The sequence below is a fragment of the Ranitomeya imitator genome, chromosome 7 (genome assembly GCF_032444005.1).
Source record: "Ranitomeya imitator isolate aRanImi1 chromosome 7, aRanImi1.pri, whole genome shotgun sequence".
Taxonomy (NCBI): domain Eukaryota; kingdom Metazoa; phylum Chordata; class Amphibia; order Anura; family Dendrobatidae; genus Ranitomeya; species Ranitomeya imitator.
In genome coordinates, this window is record NC_091288.1 from 226636491 (window position 1) to 226663347 (window position 26857).

Consider the following 26857-nt stretch of genomic DNA (forward strand, 5'->3'; position numbering starts at 1 on the left):
TTGACGTTGTCTCAGGAAAAGGCTCAACGTTTTGCTAACCGCCGTCGGTGTGTTGGTCCCCGGCATTGTGTGGGGGATTTGGTTTGTTGTCTTCTCGTCATGTTCCTATGAAGGTTTCTTCCCCTAAGTTTAAGCCTCGGTTTATTGGTCCTTATAAGATTTCTGAAATTATCAATCCGGTGTCTTTTCGTTTGGCTCTTCCAGCCTTTTTTGCCATTCATAATGTTTTCCATAGATCTTTGTTACGGAGATATGTGGTGCCCGTTGTTCCCTCGGTTGATCGTCCTGCCCCGGTGTTAGTTGAGGGAGAGTTGGAATATGAGGTTGAGAAAATTTTGGATTCTCGTTTTTCGAGGCGGAGGCTTCAGTATCTTGTCAAGTGGAAGGGTTATGGCCAGGAGGATAATTATTGGGTTGTTGCCTCCGATGTCTATGCCGCCGATTTGGTTCGTGCTTTTCACTTGGATCGGCCTGGGGGCTCTGGTGAGGGTTCGGTGACCTCTCCTCAAGGGGGGGTACTGTTGTGAATTCCGCTCTTGGGCTCCCTCCTGTGGTTGTAAGCGGCACTTTTGTGAGTTCTGCTCTTGGGCTCCCTCCGGTGGTTTTAAGTGGAATGGCTGCTCCTTGGATTTAGCAGTCAGCAGCTGCTTCCACTAATTGTCTATTCTGCTCGGCTATTTAGCCTGGCTCTCCCCTTCAGCTTGTGTCACTTGTCAATGGTTCCTGGTTGGATTCACATCTCTGCTTGGTTTTCCCTGATATCCTGACCAGTTCAGCAAAGATAAGTCCTTGCTTGCTCTTTTCTGTCCACTTGTTGTGGACTTCATTGTTCGGTACATTCTATGTTTTTGTCCAGCTTGTCAGTATGGATTAATTCAGTTAAGCTGGAAGCTCTGTGAAGCAGATTTACCCTCCACACCTTTAGTCAGGTGTGGAGATTTTTGTAAACTCTGTGTGGATTTTTTGTAGTTTTTATACTGACCGCATAGTATCCTGTCCTATCGATCTAGCTAGTATGGCCTCCTATGCTAAAATCTGATTTCATTTCTGCATATGTTATTTCCCTATCCTCTCACCGTCAATATTTGTGGGGGGCTATCTTTCCTTTGGGGATTTTCTCTGAGGCAAGATAGGTTTCCTGTTTCTGTCTTTAGGGGAAGTTAGATCTTAGGCTGTGCCGAGGGGTCTAGGGAGTGTCAGGTACCCCCACGGCTATTTCTAGTTGCGCTGCTAGGTTCAGGGTTTGCGGTCAGTACAGATACCACCTCCTTCAGAGCTCGTCCCATGTTGCTCCTAAACCACCAGATCATAACACTGAGCACAATCCTGATCACAGGTATCTGTGTAATCAGTATAACGGCGCTGACCTGACACTGTCTGTAGTCACTGAGCACAATCCTGATCACAGGTATCAGTGTAATCAGTATAACGACACCGACCTCACACTGTCTGTAGTCACTCAGCACAATCCTGATCACAGAGATCAGTGTAATCAGTATAACGGCACCGATCTGACACTGTCTGTAGTCACTGAGCTCACTCCTGATCACAGGTATCAGTGTAATCAGTATAACGGCACCGACCTAACACTGTCTGCAGTCACTGAGCACAATCCTGATCACAGGTATCAGTGTAATCAGTATAACGACACTGACCTGACACTGCCTATAGTCACTGAGCACAATCCTGATCACAGGTATCCGTGTAATCAGTATAACAGCACTGACCTGACACTGTCTGTAGTCACTGAGCACAATCCTGATCACAGGTATCAGTGTAATCAGTATAACGACACCGACCTGACACTGCCTGTAGTCACTGAGCACAATCCTGATCACAGGTATCAGTGTAATCAGTATAACGGCACCGACCTAACACTGTCTGCAGCCACTGTGCACAATCCTGATCACAGGGTGTGAAGAAACCAGATTGTATCTTAATTACCCAGACAGCTACCTTTTTGCAAACCGATAAGAACTGACTTTTCATTTGTATATTGGCTTGTGCATTTAAGTGTTTATGTCTGGTGGTTCAAGAAGACAGACTTGCAAACTGATACCATTTAACATACAGTAACTAGCCTGGTGACTTCTATAGCAGAGAAGGAAAGACTGTGCAAATAGATTGAATGGTCAAGTAGTATTACGTAATCTCATCACCATTGTTTGCCATATCTTGATGTTGAACTAAAGAACACTGGGAAATTCTAAAAATAGCTTACATGCCTTGGGTATAAAAAGACTCAGAGATCACATCCTGGGGGAGACTGAAGTACACAGAGCTACCAGCCAGACATTCTGCAAACCACCCAACAGACAAGAGAAAGGACTGCAGCCAATTCATCATGGCACCATCACGAGGGACACTGATCTATGATTCTATAGGAAACAACCCAGGGGTTTTTGGCTCCGGTTGGAAGGACACAGATCTGATCCAGTGACCATCTCTGAACCACGGATATGTTTGGAGAAAGCCAGGTTTGGGACCCACTGGTCGCCTGGTTCCATGGAGATTGTCAGATAAGCCAGGTGGTGACTCGTGTCAACTGGCTTTGGACCTTGTATCGACTCTATGAACAGTTCTTGGTCATCTCCCTATGCTTGTCGTTACCTCTTCTCTGTGCGTTCATCCACAGATGGAGTAGCGACCCTGGGAGCTCTGGCATCATGTCAACTAGCTTTGGACCTTGTATGGACTCTATGGACAGTTCTTGGTCATCTCCCTATGCTTGTTGTTACCTCTTCTCTGTGCGTTCATCCACAGATGCAGTAGCGACCCTGGGAGCTCTGACATCGTGTCAAGCTTTGGAGCTTGTATGGACTCTATGGACAGTTCTTGGTCATCTCCCTATGCTTGTCGTTACCCCTTCTCTGTACGTTCATCCACAGATGGCGTAGCGACCCTGGGAGCTCTGACATCGTGTCAAGCTTTGGACCTTGTATGGACTCTATGGACAGTTCTTGGTCATCTCCCTATGCTTGTCGTTACCTCTTCTCTGTGCGTTCATCCACAGATGGAGTAGCGACCCTGGGAGCTCTGACATCGTGTCAAGCTTTGGACCTTGTATGGACTCTATGGACAGTTCTTGGTCATCTCCCTATGCTTGTCATTAGTTACCTCTTCTCTGTGCATTCATCCACAGATGGAGTAGCGACCCTGGGAGCTCTGACATCGTGTCAAGCTTTGGACCTTGTATGGACTCTATGGACAGTTCTTGGTCATCTCCCTATGCTTGTCGTTAGTTACCTCTTCTCTGTGCATACATCCACAGGTAAAGTAGCGACCCTGGGAGCTCTGACATCGTGTCAACTGGCTTTGGACCTTGTATGGACTCTATGGACAGTTCTTGGTCATCTCCCTATGCTTGTCGTTACCTCTTCTCTGTGCGTTCATCCACAGATGGAGTAGCGACCCTGGGAGCTCTGACATCATGTCATACTGGAAATACGTGGAGACGCAGTGATATTTTATATGCGCCCATGTAATCAAGCAATTGCAGCCATGTTGGGATTGTTCTGTTTGCTATTGTGTGCTGTGGTTCAATAAAGTATTGCCGCCCTGTTTTACCTTAACCCTGTGTTGTCTGTGTAGTGTATTGCCCACTGGGAGATAGAGCGGGCGTTCAGTGGTATGAGCCGTGGTCCATGCAGTCTTGCTAAAGACAGCCAGGCCAGCGGACGAGGGCACCCACTGACCCCGTTTCTCCGTTACACAGGGGCACTTTAACTCCTCAGACTTCTCTGTGTCCTCCACAGTTATGTTCCTAAGGACGTCACTCTCATGGTGATTCCAGCTGTCTTTTACCTTGCACTGCTCTCTTCTCATCTTTTAGGGGGCTAATAGTATCAGATTTTTTTTCTCTCATTGGCATTAATAAAAAGTTTTTTTGTTTTTATTTTAATGTCTCTGGCGAGTTGTTTTCTGTGATAAGTTTAGCTGGATTGTGTTTCTACATTTGCTCCTGAGATGTGGCGGAGTGGGAGTTGTCAGAGTTTGCCAGGGCCAGTGGGTGCACAGCACATGGTTTTCATGCTGTCTATCTCCCTCTCTGTTTATTTCTGCTCCATAGAAGAGACTTCAGATACCCATAAAAGGAGAAAAGAGCAGCCGAGACCCTCCCAATCCCGCACATCATCCCCATTCCTGCACTCTGTGCTCACATTCGCCACAGTCCTGACCCCAAGTATGTCTCAATGCTCTTATGCCAGCTGTCTAATGCTTTTCATAGCTTGTTCCTATTTTCAGGGCACATTTTCATCTTCTTCTTCACATTGTGAGCTGTTCTCTCGCTATGATCTATTCTCACCTACTCTGTACTTTTCTGACCTATAAGTATTACAGTCAGTCTGTTGTCCTGCTTGTGCGGCACTCTCATTCTCTGTTGTCTGCACTCTCATCATCTTGCTCTTTTCTCACTTATACTGCAAAGTCATCACTTGAGGGGCACTATGGATTAAGAATAGGGTTAGGAATGTGGTTATGCTTAGGATTAACGTAAGGGTTAGGTTTATGGGTAGGAATAGGGTTAGGAATAATGTTAGGGTTAGGTTTATGGGTAGGAATAGGGTTAGGGTGTTAAGATTACGGTTAAATCTTCTTAACATGGAAGGATCTGTGGCATCTGTGTTACAATTTAGAGACAGAGAACCAAACTTATCCCTCAGCTGGAACTATAGCTGTCTCTTTCCTTATACTGGATTCGCCCTATCTCTAGTCTGCACTCTCACTTTGACTCCAGCAGTCTCATTCTTATACTGGTGTTTCCGTATCTCTTGACACTCATATGATGACACCAGTTATATCTTTCCTTACAATGGACCCTCTCCATCTCTAGTCTGCACTCTCACTATGATACCAGCTGTTTCCTTACTTACACTAGACTCTCCATCTCTGGTCTGCTCTCTCACTATGATACCAGCTGTTTCCTTACTTACACTAGACCCTCTCCATCTCTAGTCTGCTCTCTCAGGATTATACCAGCTGTTTCTTTACTTACACTAGACCCTCTCCATCTCTAGTCTGCTCTCTCACTATGATACCAGCTGTTTCCTTACTTACACTAGTCGCTCTCCATCTCTAGTCTGCACTCTCACTATGATACCAGCTGTTTCCTTACTTACACTAGACCCTCTCCATCTCTAGTCTGCTCTCTCACTATGATACCAGTTGTTTCCTTACTTACACTAGACCCTCTCCATCTCTAGTCTGCTCTCTCAGGATGATAACAGCAGCTGTTTCCTTACTTACACTAGGCCCTCTCCATCTCTGGTCTGCACTCTCAGGATGATACCAGCTGTTTCCTTACTTACACTAGTCCCTCTCCATCTCTAGTCTGCTCTCTCACTATGATACCAGCTGTTTTTTTACTTACACTAGGCCCTCTCCATCTCTGGTCTGCACTCTCAGGATGATACCAGCTGTTTCCTTACTTACACTAGTCCCTCTCCATCTCTAGTCTGCTCTCTCACTATGATACCAGCTGTTTCTTTACTTACACTAGCCTCTCTCCATCTCTAGTCTGCTCTCTCAGGATGATACCAGCTGTTTCCTTACTTACACTACACCCTCTCCATCTCTGGTCTGCACTCTCACAATGATACCAGCTGTTTCTTTACTTACACTAGTCCCTCTCCATCTCTAGTCTGCATTCTCAGGATGATACCAGCTGTTTCCTTACTTACACTAGACCCTCTCCATCTCTAGTCTGCACTCTCACTATGATACCAGCTGTTTCTTTACTTACACTAGTCCCTCTCCATCTCTAGTCTGCATTCTCAGGATGATACCAGCTGTTTCCTTACTTACACTAGACCCTCTCCATCTCTGGTCTGCACTCTCACAATGATACCAGCTGTTTCTTTACTTACACTAGACCCTCTCCATCTCTAGTCTGCACTCTCAGGATGATACCAGCTGTTTCCTTACTTACACTAGACCCTCTCCATCTCTGGTCTGCACTCTCACAATGATACCAGCTGTTTCTTTACTTACACTAGTCCCTCTCCATCTCTAGTCTGCATTCTCAGGATGATACCAGCTGTTTCCTTACTTACACTAGACCCTCCCCATCTCTACTCTGCTCTCTCACTATGATACCAGCTGTTTCCTTACTTACACTAGACCCTCTCCATCTCTAGTCTGCTCTCTCACTATGATACCAGTTGTTTCCTTACTTACACTAGACCCTCTCCATCTCTAGTCTACACTCTCACTATGATACCAGCTGTTTCCTTACTTACACTAGACCCTCTCCATCTCTAGTCTGCTCTCTCACTATGATACCAGTTGTTTCCTTACTTACACTAGACCCTCTCCATCTCTAGTCTGCTCTCTCAGGATGATACCAGCTGTTTCCTTACTTACACTAGACCCTCTCCATCTCTAGTCTGCACTCTCACTATGATACCAGCTGTTTCCTTACTTACACTAGACCCTCTCCATCTCTAGTCTGCTCTCTCACTATGATACCAGTTGTTTCCTTACTTACACTAGACCCTCTCCATCTCTAGTCTGCTCTCTCACTATGATACCAGCTGTTTCTTTACTTACACTAGCCTCTCTCCATCTCTAGTCTGCTCTCTCAGGATGATACCAGCTGTTTCCTTACTTACACTAGACCCTCTCCATCTCTGGTCTGCACTCTCACAATGATATCAGCTGTTTCTTTACTTACACTAGTCCCTCTCCATCTCTAGTCTGCACTCTCAGGATGATACCAGCTGTTTCCTTACTTACACTAGACTATCTCCATCTCTAGTCTGCTCTCTCACTATGATACCAGTTGTTTCCTTACTTACACTAGACCCTCTCCATCTCTGGTCTGCACTCTCACTATGATACCAGCTGTTTCCTTACTTACACTAGTCCCTCTCCATCTCTGGTCTGCTCTCTCACTATGATACCAGCTGTTTCCTTACTTACACTAGACCCTCTCCAACTCTAGTCTGCACTCTCACTATGATACCAGCTGTTTCCTTACTTACACTAGACCCTCTCCATCTCTGGTCTGCTCTCTCACTATGATACCAGCTGTTTCCTTACTTACACTAGACCCTCTCCATCTCTGGTCTGCACTCTCACTATGATGCCAGCTATTTCCTTACTTACACTAGACCCTCTCCATCTCTAGTCTGCTCTCTCAGGATGATACCAGCTGTTTCCTTACTTACACTAGACCCTCTCCATCTCTAGTCTGCTCTCTCACTATGATACCAGCTGTTTCCTTACTAAAGGTACCTTCACACATAACGATATTGTTAACGATATCGTTGCTATTTGTGACGTAGCAACGATATCGTTAATGAAATCGTTATGTGTGACAGTGACCAACGATCAGGCCCCTGCTGGGAGATCGTTGGTCGCTGAATAAAGTCCAGAACTTTATTTCGTCGCTGGACTCCCCGTAGACATCGCTGAATCGGCGTGTGTGACACCGATCCAGCGATGTCTTCACTGGTAACCAGGGTAAACATTGGGTAACTAAGCGCAGGGCCGCGCTTAGTAACCCGATGTTTACCCTGGTTACCATGCTAAAAGTAAAAAAAAACAAACAGTACATACTTACCTACCGCTGTCTGTCCTCCAGCGCTGTGCTCTGCTCTCCTCCTGTACTGTCTGTGAGCCGGAAAGCAGAGCTGTGACGTCACCGCTCTGCTTTCCGGCTCCCAGACAGTACAGGAGGAGAGCAGAGAAGCAGAGCGCAGCGCTGGAGGACAGACAGCGGTAGGTAAGTATGTAGTGTTTGTTCTTTTTTACTTTTAGCATGGTAACCAGGGTAAACATCGGGTTACTAAGCGCGGCCCTGCGCTTAGTTACCCGATGTTTACCCTGGTTACCGGCATCGTTGGTCGCTGGAGAGCGGTCTGTGTGACAGCTCTCCAGCGACCAAACAGCGACGCTGCAGCGATTCGGATCGTTGTCGGTATCGCTGCAGCGTCGCTAAATGTGAAGGGGCTGTTACACTAGACCCTCTCCATCTCTAGTCTGCACTCTCAGGATGATACCAGCTGTTTCCTTACTTACACTAGCCCCTCTCCATCTCTAGTCTGCTCTCTCACTATGATACCAGCTGTTTCCTTACTTACACTAGACCCTCCCCATCTCTACTCTGCTCTCTCACTATGATACCAGCTGTTTCCTTACTTACACTAGACTCTCCATCTCTGGTCTGCACTCTCACTATGATACCAGCTGTTTCCTTACTTACACTAGACCCTCTCCATCTCTAGTCTGCACTCTCAGGATGATACCAGCTGTTTCCTTACTTACACTAGACCCTCTCCATCTCTAGTCTGCACTCTCACTATGATACCAGCTGTTTCCTTACTTACACTAGTCCCTCTCCATCTCTAGTCTGCTCTCTCACTATGATACCAGCTGTTTCCTTACTTACACTAGACCCTCTCCATCTCTACTCTGCTCTCTCACTATGATACCAGCTGTTTCCTTACTTACACTAGACCCTCCCCATCTCTACTCTGCTCTCTCACTATGATACCAGCTGTTTCCTTACTTACACTAGACTCTCCATCTCTGGTCTGCACTCTCACTATGATACCAGCTGTTTCCTTACTTACACTAGACCCTCTCCATCTCTAGTCTGCACTCTCAGGATGATACCAGCTGTTTCCTTACTTACACTAGACCCTCTCCATCTCTAGTCTGCACTCTCACTATGATACCAGCTGTTTCCTTACTTACACTAGTCCCTCTCCATCTCTAGTCTGCACTCTCAGGATGATACCAGCTGTTTCCTTACTTACACTAGACCCTCTCCATCTCTAGTCTGCACTCTCACTATGATACCAGCTGTTTCCTTACTTACACTAGTCCCTCTCCATCTCTAGTCTGCTCTCTCACTATGATACCAGCTGTTTCCTTACTTACACTAGACCCTCTCCATCTCTAGTCTGCTCTCTCAGGATGATACCAGCTGTTTCCTTACTTACACTAGTCCCTCTCCATCTCTAGTCTGCACTCTCACTATGATACCAGCTGTTTCCTTACTTACACTAGACCCTCTCCATCTCTAGTCTGCACTCTCAGGATGATACCAGCTGTTTCCTTACTTACACTAGACCCTCTCCATCTCTAGTCTGCACTCTCACTATGATACCAGCTGTTTCCTTACTTACACTAGACCCTCTCCATCTCTACTCTGCTCTCTCAGGATGATACCAGCTGTTTCCTTACTTACACTAGACCCTCTCCATCTCTAGTCTGCTCTCTCAGGATGATACCAGCTGTTTCCTTACTTACACTAGTCCCTCTCCATCTCTAGTCTGCTCTCTCACTATGATACCAGCTGTTTCCTTACTTACACTAGACCCTCTCCATCTCTAGTCTGCTCTCTCAGGATGATACCAGCTGTTTCCTTACTTACACTAGTCCCTCTCCATCTCTAGTCTGCTCTCTCACTATGATACCAGCTGTTTCCTTACTTACACTAGTCCCTCTCCATCTCTAGTCTGCACTCTCACTATGATACCAGCTGTTTCCTTACTTACACTAGTCCCTCTCCATCTCTAGTCTGCTCTCTCACTATGATACCAGCTGTTTCCTTACTTACACTAGTCCCTCTCCATCTCTAGTCTGCTCTCTCACTATGATACCAGCTGTTTCCTTACTTACACTAGTCCCTCTCCATCTCTAGTCTGCTCTCTCAGGATGATACCAGCTGTTTCCTTTCTTACACTAGTCCCTCTCCATCTCTAGTCTGCTCTCTCAGGATGATACCAGCTGTTTCTTTACTTACACTAGGCCCTCTCCATCTCTACTCTGCTCTCTCACTATGATACCAGCTGTTTCCTTACTTACACTAGTCCCTCTCCATCTCTAGTCTGCTCTCTCAGGATGATACCAGCTGTTTCTTTACTTACACTAGGCCCTCTCCATCTCTACTCTGCTCTCTCACTATGATACCAGCTGTTTCCTTACTTACACTAGTCCCTCTCCATCTCTAGTCTGCTCTCTCACTATGATACCAGCTGTTTCTTTACTTACACTAGGCCCTCTCCATCTCTACTCTGCTCTCTCACTATGATACCAGCTGTTTCCTTACTTACACTAGACCCTCTCCATCTCTACTCTGCTCTCTCACTATGATACCAGCTGTTTCCTTACTTACACTAGACCCTCCCCATCTCTACTCTGCTCTCTCACTATGATACCAGCTTTTTCCTTACTTACACTAGTCCCTCTCCATCTCTAGTCTGCTCTCTCAGGATGATACCAGCTGTTTCCTTACTTACACTAGTCCCTCTCCATCTCTAGTCTGCTCTCTCAGGATGATACCAGCTGTTTCCTTACTTACACTAGCCCCTCTCCATCTCTACTCTGCTCTCTCACTATGATACCAGCTGTTTCCTTACTTACACTAGACCCTCCCCATCTCTACTCTGCTCTCTCACTATGATACCAGCTATTTCCTTACTTACACTAGACCCTCTCCATCTCTAGTCTGCTCTCTCAGGATGATACCAGCTGTTTCCTTACTTACACTAGACCCTCTCCATCTCTAGTCTGCTCTCTCACTATGATACCAGCTGTTTCCTTACTTACACTAGACCCTCTCCATCTCTACTCTGCACTCTCAGGATGATACCAGCTGTTTCCTTACTTACACTAGACCCTCTCCATCTCTACTCTGCTCTCTCACTATGATACCAGCTGTTTCCTTACTTACACTAGACCCTCTCCATCTCTACTCTGCTCTCTCACTATGATACCAGCTGTTTCCTTACTTACACTAGTCCCTCTCCATCTCTGGTCTGCACTCTCAGGATGATACCAGCTGTTTCCTTACTTACACTAGACCCTCTCCATCTCTAGTCTGCTCTCTCACTATGATACCAGCTGTTTCCTTACTTACACTAGACCCTCTCCATCTCTAGTCTGCTCTCTCACTATGATACCAGTTGTTTCCTTACTTACACTAGACCCTCTCCATCTCTGGTCTGCACTCTCAGGATGATACCAGCTGTTTCCTTACTTACACTAGACCCTCTCCATCTCTAGTCTGCTCTCTCACTATGATACCAGCTGTTTCCTTACTTACACTAGACCCTCTCCATCTCTACTCTGCTCTCTCACTATGATACCAGCTGTTTCCTTACTTACACTAGTCCCTCTCCATCTCTAGTCTGCTCTCTCACTATGATACCAGCTGTTTCTTTACTTACACTAGGCCCTCTCCATCTCTACTCTGCTCTCTCACTATGATACCAGCTGTTTCCTTACTTACACTAGACCCTCTCCATCTCTACTCTGCTCTCTCACTATGATACCAGCTGTTTCCTTACTTACACTAGACCCTCCCCATCTCTACTCTGCTCTCTCACTATGATACCAGCTTTTTCCTTACTTACACTAGTCCCTCTCCATCTCTAGTCTGCTCTCTCAGGATGATACCAGCTGTTTCCTTACTTACACTAGTCCCTCTCCATCTCTAGTCTGCTCTCTCAGGATGATACCAGCTGTTTCCTTACTTACACTAGCCCCTCTCCATCTCTACTCTGCTCTCTCACTATGATACCAGCTGTTTCCTTACTTACACTAGACCCTCCCCATCTCTACTCTGCTCTCTCACTATGATACCAGCTATTTCCTTACTTACACTAGACCCTCTCCATCTCTAGTCTGCTCTCTCAGGATGATACCAGCTGTTTCCTTACTTACACTAGACCCTCTCCATCTCTAGTCTGCTCTCTCACTATGATACCAGCTGTTTCCTTACTTACACTAGACCCTCTCCATCTCTACTCTGCACTCTCAGGATGATACCAGCTGTTTCCTTACTTACACTAGACCCTCTCCATCTCTACTCTGCTCTCTCACTATGATACCAGCTGTTTCCTTACTTACACTAGACCCTCTCCATCTCTGGTCTGCACTCTCAGGATGATACCAGCTGTTTCCTTACTTACACTAGACCCTCTCCATCTCTAGTCTGCTCTCTCACTATGATACCAGCTGTTTCCTTACTTACACTAGACCCTCTCCATCTCTAGTCTGCACTCTCAGGATGATACCAGCTGTTTCCTTACTTACACTAGACCCTCTCCATCTCTGGTCTGCACTCTCAGGATGATAACAGCTGTTTCCTTACTTACACTAGACCCTCTCCATCTCTACTCTGCACTCTCAGGATGATACCAGCTGTTTCCTTACTTACACTAGACCCTCTCCATCTCTAGTCTGCACACTCACTATGATACCAGCTGTTTCCTTACTTACACTAGACCCTCTCCATCTCTAGTCTGCACTCTCACTATGATACCAGCTGTTTCCTTACTTACACTAGACCCTCTCCATCTCTACTCTGCTCTCTCACTATGATACCAGCTGTTTCCTTACTTACACTAGACCCTCTCCATCTCTGGTCTGCTCTCTCACTATGATACCAGCTGTTTCCTTACTTACACTAGACCCTCTCCATCTCTAGTCTGCACTCTCACTATGATACCAGCTGTTTCCTTACTTACACTAGACCCTCTCCATCTCTAGTCTGCTCTCTCACTATGATACCAGCTGTTTCCTTACTTACACTAGACCCTCTCCATCTCTGGTCTGCACTCTCAGGATGATACCAGCTGTTTCCTTACTTACACTAGACCCTCTCCATCTCTAGTCTGCTCTCTCACTATGATACCAGCTGTTTCCTTACTTACACTAGACCCTCCCCATCTCTACTCTGCTCTCTCACTATGATACCAGCTGTTTCCTTACTTACACTAGACCCTCCCCATCTCTACTCTGCTCTCTCACTATGATACCAGCTGTTTCCTTACTTACACTAGACCCTCCCCATCTCTACTCTGCTCTCTCACTATGATACCAGCTGTTTCCTTACTTACACTAGACCCTCTACATCTCTAGTCTGCTCTCTCACTATGATACCAGCTGTTTCCTTACTTACACTAGACCCTCTCCATCTCTAGTCTGCACTCTCAGGATGATACCAGCTGTTTCCTTACTTACACTAGACCCTCCCCATCTCTACTCTGCACTCTCACTATGATACCAGTTGTTTCCTTACTTACACTAGACTCTCTCCATCTCTGGTCTGCACTCTCACTATGATACCAGCTGTTTCTTTACTTACACTAGACCCTCTCCATCTCTAGTCTGCACTCTCAGGATGATACCAGCTGTTTCCTTACTTACACTAGTCCCTCTCCATCTCTACTCTGCTCTCTCACTATGATACCAGCTGTTTCCTTACTTACACTAGTCCCTCTCCATCTCTAGTCTGCTCTCTCAGGATGATACCAGCTGTTTCCTTACTTACACTAGTCCCTCTCCATCTCTAGTCTGCTCTCTCACTATGATACCAGCTGTTTCCTTACTTACACTAGACCCTCTCCATCTCTAGTCTGCTCTCTCACTATGATACCAGCTGTTTCCTTACTTACACTAGTCCCTCTCCATCTCTACTCTGCTCTCTCACTATGATACCAGCTGTTTCCTTACTTACACTAGTCCCTCTCCATCTCTAGTCTGCACTCTCACTATGATACCAGCTGTTTCCTTACTTACACTAGACCCTCTCCATCTCTAGTCTGCACTCTCACTATGATACCAGCTGTTTCTTTACTTACACTAGACCCTCTCCATCTCTAGTCTGCTCTCTCACTATGATACCAGCTCTTTTCTTACTTACACTAGCCCCTCTCCATCTCTAGTCTGCACTCTCACTATGATACCAGCTGTTTCCTTACTTACACTAGACCCTCTCCATCTCTAGTCTGCACTCTCACTATGATACCAGCTGTTTCTTTACTTACACTAGACCCTCTCCATCTCTGGTCTGCTCTCTCACTATGATACCAGCTGTTTCCTTACTTACACTAGTCCCTCTCCATCTCTACTCTGCTCTCTCACTATGATACCAGCTGTTTCCTTACTTACACTAGACCCTCCCCATCTCTAGTCTGCTCTCTCAGGATGATACCAGCTGTTTCCTTACTTACACTAGAACCTCTCCATCTCTAGTCTGCTCTCTCACTATGATACCAGCTGTTTCCTTACTTACACTAGTCCCTCTCCATCTCTAGTCTGCTCTCTCACTATGATACCAGCTGTTTCCTTACTTACACTAGTCCCTCTCCATCTCTACTCTGCTCTCTCACTATGATACCAGCTGTTTCCTTACTTACACTAGTCCCTCTCCATCTCTAGTCTGCACTCTCACTATGATACCAACTGTTTCCTTACTTACACTAGACCCTCTCCATCTCTAGTCTGCACTCTCAGGATGATAACAGCTGTTTCCTTACTTACACTAGACCCTCTCCATCTCTAGTCTGCACTCTCACTATGATACCAGCTGTTTCTTTACTTACACTAGACCCTCTCCATCTCTAGTCTGCTCTCTCACTATGATACCAGCTCTTTTCTTACTTACACTAGCCCCTCTCCATCTCTACTCTGCTCTCTCACTATGATACCAGCTGTTTCCTTACTTACACTAGACCCTCTCCATCTCTAGTCTGCTCTCTCACTATGATACCAGCTGTTTCCTTACTTACACTAGTCCCTCTCCATCTCTGGTCTGCTCTCTCACTATGATACCAGCTGTTTCCTTACTTACACTAGACCCTCTCCATCTCTAGTCTGCTCTCTCACTATGATACCAGCTGTTTCTTTACTTACACTAGACCCTCTCCATCTCTAGTCTGCTCTCTCAGGATAATACCAGCTGTTTCCTTACTTACACTAGTCCCTCTCCATCTCTAGTCTGCATTCTCAGGATGATACCAGCTGTTTCCTTACTTACACTAGTCCCTCTCCATCTCTACTCTGCTCTCTCACTATGATACCAGCTGTTTCCTTACTTACACTAGTCCCTCTCCATCTCCACTCTGCTCTCTCACTATGATACCAGCTGTTTCCTTACTTACACTAGACCCTCTCCATCTCTAGTCTGCACTCTCAGGATGATTCCAGCTGTTTCCTTACTTACACTAGACCCTTTCCATCTCTAGTCTGCACTCTCACTATGATACCAGCTGTTTCTTGACTTACACTAGACCCTCTCCATCTCTAGTCTGCACTCTCACTATGATACCAGCTGTTTCCTTACTTACACTAGTCCCTCTCCATCTCACTCTGCTCTCTCACTATGATACCAGCTGTTTCCTTACTTACACTAGACCCTCCCCATCTCTACTCTGCACTCTCACTATGATACCAGTTGTTTCCTTACTTACACTAGACCCTCTCCATCTCTAGTCTGCACTCTCACTATGATACCAGCTGTTTCTTTACTTACACTAGTCCCTCTCCATCTCTACTCTGCTCTCTCACTATGATACCAGCTGTTTCCTTACTTACACTAGTCCCTCTCCATCTCTAGTCTGCTCTCTCACTATGATACCAGCTGTTTCCTTACTTACACTAGTCCCTCTCCATCTCTAGTCTGCACTCTCACTATGATACCAGCTGTTTCCTTACTTACACTAGACCCTCTCCATCTCTAGTCTGCTCTCTCAGGATGATACCAGCTGTTTCCTTACTTACACTAGTCCCTCTCCATCTCTAGTCTGCTCTCTCACTATGATACCAGCTGTTTCCTTACTTACACTAGTCCCTCTCCATCTCTAGTCTGCTCTCTCACTATGATACCAGCTGTTTCCTTACTTACACTAGTCCCTCTCCATCTCTAGTCTGCTCTCTCACTATGATACCAGCTGTTTCCTTACTTACACTAGTCCCTCTCCATCTCTACTCTGCTCTCTCACTATGATACCAGCTGTTTCCTTACTTACACTAGACCCTCTCCATCTCTAGTCTGCTCTCTCACTATGATACCAGCTGTTTCCTTACTTACACTAGTCCCTCTCCATCTCTAGTCTGCTCTCTCACTATGATACCAGCTGTTTCCTTACTTACACTAGTCCCTCTCCATCTCTACTCTGCACTCTCACTATGATACCAGTTGTTTCCTTACTTACACTAGACCCTCTCCATCTCTAGTCTGCACTCTCACTATGATACCAGCTGTTTCCTTACTTACACTAGTCCCTCCCCATCTCTACTCTGCACTCTCACTATGATACCAGCTGTTTCCTTACTTACACTAGCCCCTCTCCATCTCTAGTCTGCTCTCTCAGGATGATAACAGCTGTTTCCTTACTTACACTAGTCCCTCTCCATCTCTACTCTGCTCTCTCACTATGATACCAGCTGTTTCCTTACTTACACTAGACCCTCTCCATCTCTAGTCTGCTCTCTCACTATGATACCAGCTGTTTCCTTACTTACACTAGTCCCTCTCCATCTCTACTCTGCTCTCTCACTATACCAGTTGTTTCCTTACTTACGCTAGACCCTCTCCATCTCTGGTCTGCACTCTCAGGATGATACCAGCTGTTTCCTTACTTACACTAGACCCTCTCCATCTCTAGTCTGCTCTCTCACTATGATACCAGCTGTTTCCTTACTTACACTAGACCCTCTCCATCTCTACTCTGCTCTCTCACTATGATACCAGCTGTTTCCTTACTTACACTAGTCCCTCTCCATCTCTAGTCTGCTCTCTCACTATGATACCAGCTGTTTCTTTACTTACACTAGGCCCTCTCCATCTCTACTCTGCTCTCTCACTATGATACCAGCTGTTTCCTTACTTACACTAGACCCTCTCCATCTCTACTCTGCTCTCTCACTATGATACCAGCTGTTTCCTTACTTACACTAGACCCTCCCCATCTCTACTCTGCTCTCTCACTATGATACCAGCTTTTTCCTTACTTACACTAGTCCCTCTCCATCTCTAGTCTGCTCTCTCAGGATGATACCAGCTGTTTCCTTACTTACACTAGTCCCTCTCCATCTCTAGTCTGCTCTCTCAGGATGATACCAGCTGTTTCCTTACTTACACTAGCCCCTCTCCATCTCTACTCTGCTCTCTCACTATGATACCAGCTGTTTCCTTACTTACACTAGACCCTCCCCATCTCTACTCTGCTCTCTCACTATGATACCAGCTATTTCCTTACTTACACTAGACCCTCTCCATCTCTAGTCTGCTCTCTCAGGATGATACCAGCTGTTTCCTTACTTACACTAGACCCTCTCCATCTCTAGTCTGCTCTCTCACTATGATACCAGCTGTTTCCTTACTTACACTAGACCCTCTCCATCTCTACTCTGCACTCTCAGGATGATACCAGCTGTTTCCTTACTTACACTAGACCCTCCCCATCTCTGGTCTGCTCTCTCACTATGATACCAGCTGTTTCCTTACTTACACTAGACCCTCTCCATCTCTGGTCTGCACTCTCAGGATGATACCAGCTGTTTCCTTACTTACACTAGACCCTCTCCATCTCTAGTCTGCTCTCTCACTATGATACCAGCTGTTTCCTTACTTACACTAGACCCTCTCCATCTCTAGTCTGCACTCTCAGGATGATACCAGCTGTTTCCTTACTTACACTAGACCCTCTCCATCTCTGGTCTGCACTCTCAGGATGATAACAGCTGTTTCCTTACTTACACTAGACCCTCTCCATCTCTACTCTGCACTCTCAGGATGATACCAGCTGTTTCCTTACTTACACTAGACCCTCTCCATCTCTACTCTGCTCTCTCACTATGATACCAGCTGTTTCCTTACTTACACTAGACCCTCTCCATCTCTGGTCTGCTCTCTCACTATGATACCAGCTGTTTCCTTACTTACACTAGACCCTCTCCATCTCTAGTCTGCACTCTCACTATGATACCAGCTGTTTCCTTACTTACACTAGACCCTCTCCATCTCTAGTCTGCTCTCTCACTATGATACCAGCTGTTTCCTTACTTACACTAGACCCTCTCCATCTCTGGTCTGCACTCTCAGGATGATACCAGCTGTTTCCTTACTTACACTAGACCCTCTCCATCTCTAGTCTGCTCTCTCACTATGATACCAGCTGTTTCCTTACTTACACTAGACCCTCCCCATCTCTACTCTGCTCTCTCACTATGATACCAGCTGTTTCCTTACTTACACTAGACCCTCCCCATCTCTACTCTGCTCTCTCACTATGATACCAGCTGTTTCCTTACTTACACTAGACCCTCCCCATCTCTACTCTGCTCTCTCACTATGATACCAGCTGTTTCCTTACTTACACTAGACCCTCTCCATCTCTAGTCTGCTCTCTCACTATGATACCAGCTGTTTCCTTACTTACACTAGACCCTCTCCATCTTTAGTCTGCACTCTCAGGATGATACCAGCTGTTTCCTTACTTACACTAGACCCTCCCCATCTCTACTCTGCACTCTCACTATGATACCAGTTGTTTCCTTACTTACACTAGACTCTCTCCATCTCTGGTCTGCACTCTCACTATGATACCAGCTGTTTCCTTACTTACACTAGACCCTCTCCATCTTTAGTCTGCACTCTCAGGATGATACCAGCTGTTTCCTTACTTACACTAGTCCCTCTCCATCTCTACTCTGCTCTCTCACTATGATACCAGCTGTTTCCTTACTTACACTAGTCCCTCTCCATCTCTAGTCTGCTCTCTCAGGATGATACCAGCTGTTTCCTTACTTACACTAGTCCCTCTCCATCTCTAGTCTGCTCTCTCACTATGATACCAGCTGTTTCCTTACTTACACTAGACCCTCTCCATCTCTAGTCTGCTCTCTCACTATGATACCAGCTGTTTCCTTACTTACACTAGTCCCTCTCCATCTCTACTCTGCTCTCTCACTATGATACCAGCTGTTTCCTTACTTACACTAGTCCCTCTCCATCTCTAGTCTGCACTCTCACTATGATACCAGCTGTTTCCTTACTTACACTAGACCCTCTCCATCTCTAGTCTGCACTCTCACTATGATACCAGCTGTTTCTTTACTTACACTAGACCCTCTCCATCTCTAGTCTGCTCTCTCACTATGATACCAGCTCTTTTCTTACTTACACTAGCCCCTCTCCATCTCTAGTCTGCACTCTCACTATGATACCAGCTGTTTCCTTACTTACACTAGACCCTCTCCATCTCTACTCTGCTCTCTCACTATGATACCAGCTCTTTTCTTACTTACACTAGCCCCTCTCCATCTCTAGTCTGCTCTCTCACTATGATACCAGCTCTTTTCTTACTTACACTAGCCCCTCTCCATCTCTAGTCTGCTCTCTCACTATGATACCAGCTCTTTCCTTACTTACACTAGTCCCTCTCCATCTCTAGTCTGCTCTCTCAGGATGATACCAGCTGTTTCTTTACTTACACTAGGCCCTCTCCATCTCTACTCTGCTCTCTCAGGATGATACCAGCTGTTTCCTTACTTACACTAGAACCTCTCCATCTCTAGTCTGCTCTCTCACTATGATACCAGCTGTTTCCTTACTTACACTAGTCCCTCTCCATCTCTAGTCTGCTCTCTCACTATGATACCAGCTGTTTCCTTACTTACACTAGTCCCTCTCCATCTCTAGTCTGCACTCTCACTATGATACCAGCTGTTTCCTTACTTACACTAGTCCCTCTCCATCTCTAGTCTGCTCTCTCACTATGATACCAGCTGTTTCCTTACTTACACTAGTCCCTCTCCATCTCTACTCTGCTCTCTCACTATGATACCAGCTGTTTCCTTACTTACACTAGTCCCTCTCCATCTCTAGTCTGCACTCTCACTATGATACCAACTGTTTCCTTACTTACACTAGACCCTCTCCATCTCTAGTCTGCACTCTCAGGATGATAACAGCTGTTTCCTTACTTACACTAGCCCCTCTCCATCTCTAGTCTGCACTCTCACTATGATACCAGCTGTTTCTTACACTAGACCCTCTCCATCTCTAGTCTGCTCTCTCACTATGATACCAGCTCTTTTCTTACTTACACTAGCCCCTCTCCATCTCTACTCTGCTCTCTCACTATGATACCAGCTGTTTCCTTACTTACACTAGACCCTCTCCATCTCTAGTCTGCTCTCTCACTATGATACCAGCTGTTTCCTTACTTACACTAGCCCCTCTCCATCTCTACTCTGCTCTCTCACTATGATACCAGCTGTTTCCTTACTTACACTAGTCCCTCTCCATCTCTAGTCTGCACTCTCACTATGATACCAACTGTTTCCTTACTTACACTAGACCCTCTCCATCTCTAGTCTGCACTCTCAGGATGATAACAGCTGTTTCCTTACTTACACTAGCCCCTCTCCATCTCTAGTCTGCACTCTCACTATGATACCAGCTGTTTCTTACACTAGACCCTCTCCATCTCTAGTCTGCTCTCTCACTATGATACCAGCTCTTTTCTTACTTACACTAGCCCCTCTCCATCTCTACTCTGCTCTCTCACTATGATACCAGCTGTTTCCTTACTTACACTAGTCCCTCTCCATCTCTGGTCTGCTCTCTCACTATGATACCAGCTGTTTCCTTACTTACACTAGACCCTCTCCATCTCTAGTCTGCTCTCTCACTATGATACCAGCTGTTTCTTTACTTACACTAGACCCTCTCCATCTCTAGTCTGCTCTCTCAGGATAATACCAGCTGTTTCCTTACTTACACTAGTCCCTCTCCATCTCTAGTCTGCATTCTCAGGATGATACCAGCTGTTTCCTTACTTACACTAGTCCCTCTCCATCTCTACTCTGCTCTCTCACTATGATACCAGCTGTTTCCTTACTTACACTAGTCCCTCTCCATCTCCACTCTGCTCTCTCACTATGATACCAGCTGTTTCCTTACTTACACTAGACCCTCTCCATCTCTAGTCTGCACTCTCAGGATGATTCCAGCTGTTTCCTTACTTACACTAGACCCTTTCCATCTCTAGTCTGCACTCTCACTATTATACCAGCTGTTTCTTGACTTACACTAGACCCTCTCCATCTCTAGTCTGCACTCTCACTATGATACCAGCTGTTTCCTTACTTACACTAGTCCCTCTCCATCTCCACTCTGCTCTCTCACTATGATACCAGCTGTTTCCTTACTTACACTAGACCCTCCCCATCTCTACTCTGCACTCTCACTATGATACCAGTTGTTTCCTTACTTACACTAGACCCTCTCCATCTCTAGTCTGCACTCTCACTATGATACCAGCTGTTTCTTTGCTTACACTAGTCCCTCTCCATCTCTACTCTGCTCTCTCACTATGATACCAGCTGTTTCCTTACTTACACTAGTCCCTCTCCATCTCTAGTCTGCTCTCTCACTATGATACCAGCTGTTTCCTTACTTACACTAGTCCCTCTCCATCTCTAGTCTGCACTCTCACTATGATACCAGCTGTTTCCTTACTTACACTAGACCCTCTCCATCTCTAGTCTGCTCTCTCAGGATGATACCAGCTGTTTCCTTACTTACACTAGACCCTCCCCATCTCTACTCTGCACTCTCACTATGATACCAGCTGTTTCCTTACTTACACTAGCCCCTCTCCATCTCTAGTCTGCTCTCTCAGGATGATAACAGCTGTTTCCTTACTTACACTAGTCCCTCTCCATCTCTACTCTGCTCTCTCACTATGATACCAGCTGTTTCCTTACTTACACTAGACCCTCTCCATCTCTAGTCTGCTCTCTCACTATGATACCAGCTGTTTCCTTACTTACACTAGTCCCTCTCCATCTCTACTCTGCTCTCTCACTATGATACCAGCTGTTTCCTTACTTACACTAGACCCTCTCCATCTCTGGTCTGCTCTCTCACTATGATACCAGCTGTTTCCTTACTTACACTAGCCCCTCTCCATCTCTAGTCTGCTCTCTCAGGATGATAACAGCTGTTTCCTTACTTACACTAGTCCCTCTCCATCTCTACTCTGCTCTCTCACTATGATACCAGCTGTTTCCTTACTTACACTAGACCCTCTCCATCTCTAGTCTGCTCTCTCACTATGATACCAGCTGTTTCCTTACTTACACTAGTCCCTCTCCATCTCTGGTCTGCTCTCTCACTATGATACCAGTTGTTTCCTTACTTACACTAGTCCCTCTCCATCTCTAGTCTGCTCTCTCACTATGATACCAGCTGTTTCCTTACTTACACTAGACCCTCTCCATCTCTACTCTGCTCTCTCACTATGATACCAGCTGTTTCCTTACTTACACTAGACCCTCTCCATCTCTACTCTGCACTCTCACTATGATACCAGCTGTTTCTTTACTTACACTAGACCCTCTCCATCTCTGGTCTGCTCTCTCACTATGATACCAGCTGTTTCCTTACTTACACTAGTCCCTCTCCATCTCTACTCTGCTCTCTCACTATGATACCAGCTGTTTCCTTACTTACACTAGACCCTCTCCATCCCTAGTCTGCTCTCTCACTATGATACCAGCTGTTTCCTTACTTACACTAGACCCTCTCCATCTCTAGTCTGCTCTCTCAGGATGATAACAGCTGTTTCCTTACTTACACTAGTCCCTCTCCATCTCTACTCTGCTCTCTCACTATGATACCAGCTGTTTCCTTACTTACACTAGACCCTCTCCATCCCTAGTCTGCTCTCTCACTATGATACCAGCTGTTTCCTTACTTACACTAGTCCCTCTCCATCTCTGGTCTGCTCTCTCACTATGATACCAGCTGTTTCCTTACTTACACTAGACCCTCTCCATCTCTACTCTGCTCTCTCACTATGATACCAGCTGTTTCCTTACTTACACTAGCCCCTCTCTGTCTCTAGTCTGCTCTCTCACTATGATACCAGCTGTTTCCTTACTTACACTAGTCCCTCTCCATCTCCACTCTGCTCTCTCACTATGATACCAGCTGTTTCCTTACTTACACTAGACCCTCTCCATCTCTAGTCTGCACTCTCAGGATGATACCAGCTGTTTCCTTACTTACACTAGCCCCTCTCCATCTCTAGTCTGCACTCTCACTATGATACCAGCTGTTTCCTTACTTACACTAGTCCCTCTCCATCTCCACTCTGCTCTCTCACTATGATACCAGCTGTTTCCTTACTTACACTAGTCCCTCTTCATCTCTAGTCTGCTCTCTCACTATGATACCAGCTGTTTCCTTACTTACACTAGTCCCTCTCCATCTCCACTCTGCTCTCTCACTATGATACCAGCTGTTTCCTTACTTACACTAAGCCCTCTCCATCTCTAGTCTGCTCTCTCACTATGATACCAGCTGTTTCCTTACTTACACTAGACCCTCCCCATCTCTACTCTGCTCTCTCACTATGATACCAGCTGTTTCCTTACTTACACTAGTCCCTCTCCATCTCTGGTCTGCTCTCTCACTATGATACCAGCTGTTTCCTTACTTACACTAGTCCCTCTCCATCTCTAGTCTGCACTCTCACTATGATACCAGCTGTTTCTTGACTTACACTAGACCCTCTCCATCTCTACTCTGCTCTCTCACTATGATACCAGCTGTTTCCTTACTTACACTAGTCCCTCCCCATCTCTACTCTGCTCTCTCACTATGATACCAGCTGTTTCCTTACTTACACTAGTCCCTCTCCATCTCTGGTCTGCTCTCTCACTATGATACCAGCTGTTTCCTTACTTACACTAGACCCTCTCCATCTCTGGTCTGCTCTCTCACTATGATACCAGCTGTTTCCTTACTTACACTAGTCCCTCTCCATCTCTGGTCTGCTCTCTCACTATGATACCAGCTGTTTCCTTACTTACACTAGCCCCTCTCCATCTCTAGTCTGCTCTCTCAGGATGATACCAGCTGTTTCCTTACTTACACTAGTCCCTCTCCATCTCTACTCTGCTCTCTCACTATGATACCAGCTGTTTCTTTATGTGACGCCCAAGAGACCGGGGTACCCAGCACCGGACCAATGGGGTCTGTCTCTTGAGGGGGGTGTCACGGGTGGCTTGACCCGGTGCTGTGGCCTCAGGCAATGCACAGTGTAAGGGGTATCATGAGGGGACAGGCACTTACTTGATCAGCAGCAGGTTCTCCCAGCGGTGACGATCTCGATCCTGGATAGATGGCTATTGTCCAAATGAAAGACTGAGGCACTGAAACGTTTAACCAGTTTACTTTAACAAAAAAGGATTTACAACCAGTCCTGTCACCGGAGTCTGTATGGGAACTCTGAGTTACTTTGACCCTGCCGGGGTCTTCGCCTCTTATTGTGCGCAATTTCTGTGTGGCCCTGCTGCTGTATGTGAACTGGCTGCCGGCCCAATCTGTCCCCTCTGGGTCCTGGTTCGACGGGCAACCCGAGTCCTTTTATCGGCTTACCCCCTCCAGGAGTACCGCTGAACTCTGTGTCTGTTGCTGCGTCCGGCCCTAGTGAAGCTGATATCACCTCACGTTTTTCCGGTTGCTGTATTATATGTAATGAATACAGCCACGGATCCGGTATCCGTCTTTGCGCCTGTTCTGGGTAGTGATTAATGCTACCCGGTTCTCACAATGTCCTTTTTCTCTATCCCTCTTCTCCTCAGGCCGGTGATTTAGGCCTGGTAACAGTCACAGGGCTGTTAGAGATTCAACTGTATGACCTCTCACTTTCAGCTCCTTAGCCCAACTGCCATTTCTTCTCTCAGACCAGAATGGATCAAGGGGAGTCTCTGGAACTCCCCCTTCTGGCCGGAGGTGGTAGTGCAGTCTTGCTATTTTAGTATTTGTACTTACTGTCAGTAACTATTTTTGTGGCAAATACCCCTAGGGGTGCCACATTTACTTACACTAGACCCTCTCCATCTCTAGTCTGCACTCTCAGGATGATACCAGCTGTTTCCCTACTTACACTAGTCCCTCTCCATCTCTGGTCTGCACTCTCACTATGATACCAGCTGTTTCTTTACTTACACTAGTCCCTCTCCATCTCTACTCTGCTCTCTCACTATGATACCAGCTGTTTCCTTACTTACACTAGTCCCTCTCCATCTCTAGTCTGCTCTCTCACTATGATACCAGCTGTTTCCTTACTTACACTAGTCCCTCTCCATCTCTGGTCTGCACTCTCAGGATGATACCAGCTGTTTCCTTACTTACACTAGTCCCTCTCCATCTCTGGTCTGCTCTCTCACTATGATACCAGCTGTTTCCTTACTTACACTAGACCCTCTCCATCTCTGGTCTGCACTCTCAGGATGATACCAGCTGTTTCTTTACTTACACTAGCCCCTCTCCATCTCTAGTCTGCTCTCTCAGGATGATAACAGCTGTTTCTTTACTTACACTAGCCCCTCTCCATCTCTAGTCTGCTCTCTCAGGATGATAACAGCTGTTTCCTTACTTACACTAGTCCCTCTCCATCTCTAGTCTGCTCTATCACTATGATACCAACTGTTTCCTTACTTACACTAGTCCCTCTCCATCTCTAGTCTGCACTCTCACTATGATACCAGCTGTTTCCTTACTTACACTAGACCCTTTCCATCTCTACTCTGCTCTCTCACTATGATACCAGCTGTTTCTTTACTTACACTAGACCCTCCCCATCTCTACTCTGCTCTCTCACTATGATACCAGCTGTTTCCTTACTTACACTAGACCCTCTCCATCTCTAGTCTGCACTCTCACTATGATACCAGCAGTTTCCTTACTTACACTAGTCCCTCTCCATCTCTAGTCTGCACTCTCAGGATGATACCAGCTGTTTCCTTACTTACACTAGTCCCTCTCCATCTCTAGTCTGCTCTCTCACTATGATACCAGCTGTTCCTTACTTACACTAGTCGCTCTCCATCTCTAGTCTGCACTCTCACTATGATACCAGCAGTTTCCTTACTTACACTAGTCCCTCTCCATCTCTAGTCTGCTCTCTCACTATGATACCAGCTGTTTCCTTACTTACACTAGTCCCTCTCCATCTCTAGTCTGCTCTCTCACTATGATACCAGCTGTTTCCTTACTTACACTAGTCCCTCTCCATCTCTAGTCTGCTCTCTCACTATGATACCAGCTGTTCCTTACTTACACTAGTCGCTCTCCATCTCTAGTCTGCACTCTCACTATGATACCAGCAGTTTCCTTACTTACACTAGTCCCTCTCCATCTCTAGTCTGCTCTCTCACTATGATACCAGCTGTTCCTTACTTACACTAGACCCTCTCCATCTCTAGTCTGCTCTCTCACTATGATACCAGCTGTTTCCTTACTTACACTAGTCCCTCTCCTTCTCTAGTCTGCTCTCTCAGGATGATACCAGCTGTTTCCTTACTTACACTAGTCCCTGTCCTTCTCTAGTCTGCTCTCTCAGGATGATACCAGCTGTTTCCTTACTTACACTAGGCCCTCTCCATCTCTACTCTGCTCTCTCACTATGATACCAGCTGTTTCCTTACTTACACTAGTCCCTCTCCATCTCTGATCTGCACTCTCACTATGATACCAGCTGTTCCTTACTTACACTAGCCCCTCTCCATCTCTAGTCTGCTCTCTCACTATGATACCAGCTGTTTCCTTACTTACACTAGTCCCTCTCCTTCTCTAGTCTGCTCTCTCAGGATGATACCAGCTGTTTCCTTACTTACACTAGGCCCTCTCCATCTCTACTCTGCTCTCTCACTATGATACCAGCTGTTTCCTTACTTACACTAGTCCCTCTCCTTCTCTAGTCTGCTCTCTCAGGATGATACCAGCTGTTTCCTTACTTACACTAGTCCCTCTCCATCTCTAGTCTGCACTCTCAGGATGATACCAGCTGTTTCCTTACTTACACTAGTCGCTCTCCATCTCTACTCTGCTCTCTCACTATGATTCCAGCTGTTTCCTTACTTACACTAGTCCCTCTCCATCTCTAGTCTGCTCTCTCAGGATGATACCAGCTGTTTCCTTACTTACACTAGGCCCTCTCCATCTCTACTCTGCTCTCTCACTATGATTCCAGCTGTTTCCTTACTTACACTAGTCCCTCTCCATCTCTACTCTGCTCTCTCACTATGATACCAG

At 46.1% G+C, this 26857-nt stretch overlaps 1 protein-coding gene across 1 annotated transcript in view; it reads left to right on the top strand.

Annotated features, from left to right (window-relative positions):
* Positions 1 to 4067: 4067 nt before the first annotated feature.
* The window catches only part of TGFB1I1 (transforming growth factor beta 1 induced transcript 1), a 108943-nt gene continuing 86153 nt past the window's right edge, over positions 4068 to 26857 (top strand). Inside the window, exon 1 of the mRNA XM_069735271.1 lies at positions 4068 to 4183. The gene's annotated coding sequence lies outside the window, so the exon portion shown is untranslated. The remainder of the gene's footprint in view (positions 4184 to 26857) is intronic.